Source organism: Berghia stephanieae, chromosome 5 (genome assembly GCF_034508935.2).
Source record: "Berghia stephanieae isolate SIO BIC M18660-M18661 chromosome 5, UCSD_Bste_1.3, whole genome shotgun sequence".
In the NCBI taxonomy this organism is placed as follows: domain Eukaryota; kingdom Metazoa; phylum Mollusca; class Gastropoda; order Nudibranchia; family Aeolidiidae; genus Berghia; species Berghia stephanieae.
Genome location: NC_088364.1, coordinates 10,059,576 through 10,069,575, shown reverse-complemented (window position 1 = coordinate 10,069,575; position 10,000 = coordinate 10,059,576).

Sequence of the window (10,000 nt, the reverse complement as noted above, 5' to 3'; positions counted from 1 at the left end):
TCACATGCAAATGCCAAACAATTTCTCCACTTTATCCCATTTTCTTGCAATGCAGAGTCTAACACTTTGAATATATTCTCTCAAGTAGAGGCACCATCACAAGTTTTCAGAGAAAACATATCTGTCATTACTTTTCCCTCCTCCTCATCAAAAGTCCTTACCACAATTGAATAAATTTGTCCGTAAACCTCCATCATTACTTCCATCCGTTGAAATACTAAATGGCTGAGTCTTCATTTTGCTGACAATGTCATTAGATATTTCATTTGCCATACAATTATTGATGGCTGTTCCCTTTGTTCTTCCGCATGAAAATTTTTTGGCATCTCTGAGTCTGGGAACATGGCTTTGAACAAAGCCCCAGCATGATCAGATGCAGCAATTGGTAAGTTGTCTCAACTAAAAATTTATTCCATAGCATCTCTGCATTTATCACTTTGTCATCGAGTGGGTTTGGGGTAAGAGTAAAATATGAAGACACAGAGTTCATTTTGGATTTTAATCTGTCATTATCCGGATGTTTCTTTGTTTTCACATGCCTATCGATATCACTTGATCCACCCGATTTGATAGTGAAATCTGTCTCAAAAATAACACAACGAGCATGATAATCCCCAAGTTTAGATTTCACGATAGAAGCCCAGGTCGATGTATATTCTGGCCTAAACTTTTGCTCAACTTTAGGTTTTTTCACTGGCGGTGCCATTCTTCAAACGTAATGTTATCTAGATCCAGATCTAGCTGAATTTACCACTATTCAGTTTAGCTTAGTATCTATACTATAACAATAGTTATTTGAAGTAGAGATCTAAAACAATCGGATTTAGAGATAGTAGATAGATAGACTGACTGTCTAACAAAATCAATCACTTACAGCACAAGTCCAAATGTGACACGTTCCTTAAGAATGAAATCTGAAAAGCACTTTATAACTCTTAATTCAAGTATAAATCAGTCACTGAATAATCCACAGCATGAGAATCCAAATTAAACAGAATAGGAGAGGCGCGAGGATGTCTTCTATTGCAACAAGAAAGAATGCATGAATGATTGACCAACGCTAATAGGTAACTTGCGCTAAATGACCGATTGACCAACGCGGGTGTCGAAAGCTAGGTTGGGCGACTTGATACTTTAACGAGTTGACTGAAATTTTAGAATCGATACCTTAAAAGGCTTTTACTTTGTTTGCGTCGGATTCATGTCTCTAGGTAATCGTACTCGTAGGCCAAGAGAATCGGACATCAAGACAATGTGTCTAAAGTCACCCTTCACAGTTCACATAAATTTTCGTTAACTATCGGTCCGGTCAAAAAAAAAGCGGAATTTGAAGCAGGATCGCGGAATGAAAGGCAATTTTGCGGGATGATTCCGTGGATCGCGGGATGATAGGCACCTCTGTATTACCATTATTAATATTATTACAATCATTATAAATATCATTATCATTATTATTACACTCCACGGTTTCTTCAAACTCATCGGGACAAGCAAAAAGGTTCGAGGATAACATACCTTGCCATAACGACTTGACGGAAAGAGGGGAAGTGGCAATGAGGCTTGGCAGTATAGTATAGACTTTGCTACCCACCCAAAAGATACCTAGTTTGATATCCATAGTGTTATGTGGCCTTCATCAAGCCACTTTTCCTTGGTTGAATTTGTGGCGCTGCTCTACGATTGACACTTGGGTTATTCCAGTCTTCCCTTGGAATAGACCCTAAGTCAAATTTCCACTTGAAGATGAAAAAATGAACTGTATGTGTGTGTATGTGTGTGTGTGTGTGTGTGTGTGTGTGTGTGTGTGTGTGTAGGGGGTGTCACTGATTTTATGACATTAAAAGATGAAGATATTTTTAACTACAATCGGACTAATGATTTTACAAAAGGTCCCCACAAAAGTATAGCTTTAAATTATTAAACAAGTCTGCTGATTAAATTAAATTATAGTTTTATTTTAAAAGATAAAGAAAATGTCAAAATAAAAATGAAAGTTTTGACAACCAAAACGTAAATATTCAGTAACATATGAAGACAATACAATACACACAAACAAATCTTGTCTTGTTGTCGTCTCGGGTTGGCTCTTCTATAATCTTGACACAGCGTTGCTCTGATTTTCGTGAAGATGTGTAGTGTGGACACTACTTCAAGCTATACTGATCACGACCCAACAAATATTGAGAACAACAGTGCTTCTCAAATTTGTTTTACATACAGGACTTAGCACTATCCTTTTGGATCTGGATAGAGACGGGCACCTTTTTATAATCACAATCTTTTATTGAGATGTGATATTACGACATATGTCGCTTTTTCATTCGTCATTGACCGACAAGCTATTGATATTTTATAACATAGTGTTTAGTCTCCTGTGTTATATTTGTTTTATTCTGTACCGGCCTGTATAACACAGTTTCGGTCTTCTGTGTTATACTTTATTGGGACATATAGTAACAGATATGCCTTCTCTGTACAATGATTTGGTCACCTGTTCACTGACTTACACAGTACAGTAGCCTGCACTATGCCTTGCTATTTTCCGGCCCCGAACGTATTTCACACAATCAACCCTGCATTATGTGAAGAATAGCAAGTGTTGTTTTGCAGCCTGCCATGGGTTTATATAACCATGGTGAGTAGTATTCACATGACGACTGAGAGGCGTTGTCATCACTAAATAGCATAGCAACAGGTTTGAAAAATAACAACTCATGGTCGCTTAAAGCTAATATCCCATTGAGACTTCAGCTCGTTCTACAGTAACGTGACAGGGGGGGAGGGGGGGAAGAGAGAGAGGACGTTGCCATATGTTACAACATTCATTTACCGTCGTAGCCAATCAATGTGCGTGGCATTGAAAATAGAATGAATGGTGAAGTGCTAAGAATAAGTAGGGAGGTTACGGTTATGCGAAACGGTGATGGGGTGTGTAATTGGCCGTGGGTGTCTGCATGTCTATCATATTGTATAAACACACATGCAGTGCAGATAGATACACACGATAAACACATACACAACTGTCAATGCCAAAGTAAATCATCAGTGGTCGAAATAACCTGGCACATTAAAAAAAAAACAACAAAAAAACCATTAATCAACTAATTTTATTACGTTGGCTGGGTGAAATTAGTTTGAGGAAACCGTGTTCAAGGCAAAAAGGAATGGAATTACAACAAAGAATAATATGGAAAACATGTGGGACATTCAAATGAGTTTGAGGAAACTGTATGCTCGAGGAATTCGTGTTCAAGGAAACTATGCTGGGGTGTGGTAGTATTATTATTGTCATTATTATTATTATTATTATTATTATTATTATATTATTATTATTATTATTATTATTATTATTATTATTATATATTATTATTATTATTTATTATTATTATTATTATTATTATTATTATTATTATTATTATTATTATTATTATTACTATGATTTTGATTTTTATTATCTTATTATTCTTATTATTTTATTATTATTATTATTATTATTATTATATTATATATTATTATTATTATTATTATCATCGCTATTATTATTTTGATTATCATTATTTATTATTATTATTATTATTATTATTATTATTATTATTATATTATTATTATTATTATTATTATTATTATTATTATCATTATTACTTACTTACTTACCATTTAAATGTTATTCATCATCATTATTATTATTACTATTAATATCATTATCATCATCATCGTTATTATAATTATTATTTTTACTACGTACTAGTATTATCACTAGTGGAGAAGCTGCAATGTTTGTAGAAATATAAAAGCTATTACAAACAGGCACTCATCTATTTTAATTGTGGAAATTAACATAGATCGAGATGAATCTTTTGAGCCATCCACAATCAAAATCGATCCAGTAACAAAGCCAGATGGGGAATCCCAGCGTGAAATGACCAATCATTATGGGTAACCACATCATTATGCTCTTTGCAGGCTTTATTAACAATCATTTTGAGTCAGTTGGGGATTGTGATAATAATAACCACATCTTCCTAACACCCCTTTATGTTTTTTTCCGATAAAACATCAAAACATTTTTACATAATAAAACATATAATGTATGAAGATGTGTATGACTTTTTTTTTTTTTTGATATACAAATTGACAGCACAAGCAGAGCTGCCAACCCTATCTGGTGAGAATGTGTACAATAGGACCTCAAAATGGGGGAGATTTCATAAAAATGGGTACAATTCTGAAATCGATGGAAACTAACCATTGTGAAAGTAAGAGGAAGGTATAATTACATAAAGTCAAACCACACAAGCTCAATTGCAGAAACAATGATGTTCCCAAGACTATAATCCAATCCTTTCAGGATTCTACCTCCCAGCATGAAGATCATAATTGGTCAAAAAATATATGAATATCCACTTAGTCACCAAGGTTTTTCAATAGGTAGTAATATAATATGAATAACAACTAAAGAAAACTGAAGTGACTCTGCACACTAAAAATGGGTACAATCTTGGGGGAAATGTGTACAAGCGTACAATCACTGAAAATGCGTACAATTCCGCATTTTTTGCAGTAGGTTGGCAGCTCTGCACAAGGTCTATTCCATAAACAACATTCTTTTGGTCATATATTAGAAAACCAAAAAACACTGCCATAAAATAGCATTTGTCCGACCTAAGCATTGGAAAAGCTCCTCCTTGAATTGGCTGTGTTGAGGATACTACCAATAACTCCAGCAACAACCAGCTTATCTGCAAATTAATATCAAATGGATAAAATAACTCACTTCTTTGAAGACGGTCCCATACTTGAGCCCTCAAGCTAGACTGTTGCTGACTCTCAATGTCTTTATTTAAATATGGTGTCTCGGTTGGGAATTATCAATAAAAATTTATCTGGGAGTGCTTATTCCAGCTACGTATAGCCTGAATAATGTTTGGAAAGTGAACTGGCATTATTTGAGCTATACATTTAGCCCTTCCCTCTGACTACTGTAAATATTGATTGATACTATGAAAGTGGAGCAGCTACCGATGGTTAGTGGCAAAAATCATTATTTTTTTGTTTTTAATATTTGTACCAAAAAAAGGGAGAAAAAAAAATTCATACCACTTTTAAAAAAAACAAAACAAAAAAAACTTTTATAAAATTCTAAGATTTTTACATTCTAATATAGATATACATATGAAGGTCATGCATGTTTGTTTTTGTTTTTAAGGGATTTACGGTGCTGGCAACACATGTTGGTTATATCAGCGCCAGGAAAAAGGAAGAAAATGGGATAATAAAAAGTTCTAGAATTACAATTAAAGCACCCAAGAGAAAGTAAGACAAAGGGGAACTGGGAACAAATAGGGATAAGATGTAGGTTCCAAGAGCATACCATCAATGTATTTAGGTTGAGATCACCAATAAGTCTCATCCGGACACAAGCACAAGATCCAACAAAGAGGAACACACTCAAATGCTTACATTATACATTCAAAATAACAAATATAATAATACATAACAGAGAGATGATTTACAAGGAAAAAAATATCATCTCCCAAAACAATATCTATGCATTTGACTGTTTCCCTCCCAGATAGGACTACGGCCAGGGCCAGGACAAAACCAAGTAATCACATTCCAAGACAAAGACAGAAAGCATGTTGGAAAACAGATATAAGGGGATAGAAGACACAGTATGTACCCCCCTGCCCACTATGGAAGGTCAAGAACCCCACCCAGTGGGGTCAAGCATGGCATGATGTAAGACGATGAGAGACGAAAAGGAGGAGAGATGGTGGGAGAAGAGAAGGATAAAAAGAGGGATAAATATTTCCTTCTATATTTTTATACAATTTCTTTCAATTCCCTCAAACGAAGCCTAAACGCTTTCATTCACCCCATCAAAACAATCCCTCTTTAGATACTTAGGTTGTGTCCCTTCTATCATTTTAAATACAGGTCACTCCACTTAATCGCACACTCCGCTTATATGCTACACATTCCCGAAAAACGTTATTTTAAAAATATAATCACACGCCTTATCACACACCATCTCCGCTTAATAGCTACACCTCGATTGGAATGATCACGATTTTAAAATTAATCATTAACACATCCAAAGACATGTGCTAGGTGAAAATACAAATAGAAAGCAAACAAAATAATTATCTTACAATATTGTTGCGATCAGTAGGAGAAAGAATGGCAAGTTAAGACAGGACAAGTAAGAGTACTTATGAAATCAACAATGCTGTTCCCATTCCACAAATTTTTTTGACCAAAGCATTAAATCAATTCGTAACAATGGACAACAATATACTCATCAGCGGTAAACTGACATCTCAGGAACCACTGGACTCCGTTCAGCCACACAACAGACAATGCCTAGATAATGAAGATGAGGATGAGTCATCGAATGTGACACACCACCCCTGACAAACACTGAAAAACTTGACGTGGTAGACAAACTACGCCATTTCATCTAAGAACAACGCTTGAAAGATGATCTTCATCTGCGAGATTGGAGACAAAGTTTTATAAACAGCTTGCACAGAATAGAAAGCAATCACTGCGATTACTGTTCTAACATACAAAAATGTCACATTTTGTTGTCCATAAAACATGAAAAAGAAAAGTTTAAAAGAAAAAAAATAAATTAAAAAAACAAACAAAAAACTTTCTAATGAAGTTATGACTAGTGACAGTCCCAAGCCCTAAAAGAATGGCACATTAAAGCTGGTGCTTAGATGCTATTTTGAGGTTCTACATTTAATTGCACACTCCCACTTAATCGACACACTAACCTGAACTCCCGAGGGTGTGCGATTAAGTGGAGACAACTGTATTTAAGTAAGGCAAGGTCAATGTGTAAATGTAAATCTTCAGTGCTAAGGAAACAAACATATTAAAAAAATGTAAAACCCAAATAAAGGAAGTTTTTTTTAATGAAAGGAATTAGAATTAAGGTAGTAAGGATAAATGTAATCCATTAACTACATCCTTGTTTATTTTTTGTTTCAGCAGACCATGTTTACTTTCACGACCTCTTCCCATTATGTTCTGTAAGCCAGAGACAGAGATGATGTGTTCTCAATGGTTTATCATCTGTCACCTGCAGATCAGTGTCTTGTATTCACTGATTTTTAAAAAATTGGTAAGCCAAGAAATAACAAAAGAGTCCAGACAATAAAACCCCAAAGCATTTTACACAAATCTATTTCAATGTTGATTTGGGACCGATTTCAATTTGTCTAGAGTCAGTCCTATGACTATGCTGATGATTAATATTAAATATGATAGAAAGTTAATTAGAAATTAATTAGATTCTCATTGGTTTTTTTGTAAAGGAAGTGTCTAGGGAGACCAAGATGTTGGCCTCTCAGCGTAAAACTGTATTTTCGTTTATGGAACTGTTTCTTTAATGTTGAAGAGGTGAGTTTCTTCTTCTATTTATTTATTGCTTGCCTGTTTGTTTTTGTTGCTGTTCTTGCTTTTTTTTTTTTTTTTTAGTGGGGGGGGGAATGGTTCTTTTTAAGGTAATAATCACGACTCTCCCCCCAACCCCACACCAAAAAATGTCAGAAAAGAGATTGCAAGTTATCGGCCAGTCGCCCATACAAAATTTAATTAATTTTTTTTTTTTTCAACCAATATTTTTAGATTTTTGCTTGGTTAACCGTGTATTCATTTATAGAACTGGTTCTTCATGTTATGGAATGATTTTTTGTTTTTGTTTTTTAATTTTATTTATTTCTTTTTTATTTATTGGTTAGTTTGTTTTTAGACCTTGTCGTTAACATTATTTCTTTCCGTATCTAAAGAGGGCTCCGCATACATTGTTATCTAATATTAAATAACACAAGACTGATCTTCGTAATATCGTGATTTTCATATAACTTTGGTATAACCGGCGTAGTTTCTTTAATAGAGCATTTTAAAAAATAAAACTTGACAGTAATTATCTCAAGGTTTTGTTCTTGTTGCAGGTATGTATTTATCTCTGATTAAAATAGCTTCATGATTTTTTCCCGTTTTTAAAAAATTCTCCTACTATGTCTGGCCCCGCAGTTTTATGCATTTTAAAAATGAAAAATATTCATCACGGTTAGGTGAATAGGCATTCAAAAAAGAAGAAAATATTCAAAAATATGCAGGCTTCAATAATATACAATAAACAATTCGGACTCAACGTACAACTAAATTCTGCGAACAGAGAAAAATCCCCCCCACCTCTTTTTTTTCTTTTCTTCTCTTCATTGACTTTAGTGAAAAACCTCTTCTCAAACAAACTTATCTCAAACTCAATCTCAGATCCAACGAACCAGTAGTATAAGGCAAACTCACTTTTTAAAAATATTCCTATTTTCTATTGAGACATTCAGTTGAACTTAAAAAAACATGAAGATCTGCTGTCGGCGTCAGCTCACAAGAAACGGAGAACCGGAGAACTACATCAGGCCTCATCCTAACCATGTGTTATGGGTGGGTGGGGCAGGGTCAGTGTCATTTAGTATTAGATAATAGTGCATTCGGAGCTTTGTTCTAGATACGGAGAGAAAATTATAAACTGATGATGGGGGAAAGTGTGGGGGGGGGGGCACAGACGACCAAGCTGTTGGGCGCAAGGGAGACCATGATACGAGATCAAAGAGAAAAAGCCGCCGCACTTGGATGGTGTTTTTAACTCTAGTACCGCATTAGGGTCAACTGGAAATAACGACCGGTTCCCAGTACTTGCCTAGCAAGTTTGAATGACGTAGCTAACATATAGCGTCACTCGGGTTGGATCGCGTCATTTCTTACGTCAAAAACTAGCTTCATACTCAACCCAAACAGCTTAAATAAACTGTTTGCTGATTGGCTGAAACTAATAATATCAACCAATCAAACTTCGGCTTTTATTTCATAAAGAACACAATGGAATTTTTACTGAATCAAGGTCGGGTCTGTTACAACTGATGCCCGTGTCACTTGGAAAAGGTGTGTTACACTTAAACGACTGCGGCGTAAGTGAGTTGGGAATGGTGTGTTACAGCGGTCGAGGATCGGGGGTTAAAACTATCCTATTTTCTTCCTTTTTTACCGACACTGATGTGACCTAGACCTATGTGTGTTGCAAGCACCGTAAAACCTTTTACAAACAAAGGCTTAGTATTCGTCTTTGTTATGCATTGTACTCAACAGTAAGTACCCCCCACCAGGAAAAGTAACCAGATTTTTGGAACTACATAAGAGAAAATTGAAGAACAAAAAAGAAAATGAAAATTCAAATAATTTTTGAATTGGGCGGCGGATAACTTGCAATCTCTCCCTCTCTCTTAAAAAAAAAAAAGAAGCAGAAAAGAAATAAAAACAACTGGCCTCCTCAACATAATAATTACTTACTTACTCGTGGTCTTCCAAGCAAAAATCTAAAAATATTGTTAGAAATAAAAGTTAAAAATAAAACTAAATTAAATTTTGTGTGGGCGACCGGCCAATAACTTGCAATCTCTTCTCTGACATTTATTTCGTGTGTGGGGGGGGGGGGGGGGGGCGGGGGGGGGGGTGGGGAGAAGGCGTGATTATTACTATTACTATAACCTAAAAACTAACCAACCCCCCCCCCCCCCCCCAAAAAAAAAGAGAAAGAACAGCAACAAAAACAAACAGGCAAGCAATAAATAAATAGAAGAAAAAACTCGCCTCTTCAACATAAAGAAACAGGTCCATTGTAATTGTAAACGAAAATACAGTTTTACGCCGGGAGGCCAAAATCTTTGGCCTCCCTAGCCTCTACCTTTTGTAAAAGATGTAACAGTTGGGTGTGATAGATAAAAATTATCCATACCCATTTGTTTCACTTGGTCTTGACAAGCTTGATCACGAGATCATACTGTTTGCGTGGATTAGCCTATAACTAACTAGACTAAGAATCTAAGAAGATGAAAGAGCGGCAACCATATTCTTTTCTTCTCGGTTCGAGACGATTCATTCTAAATTCCCGATCTTGAGTTGCGTGGTAGTTTGAACGCTTTAACAT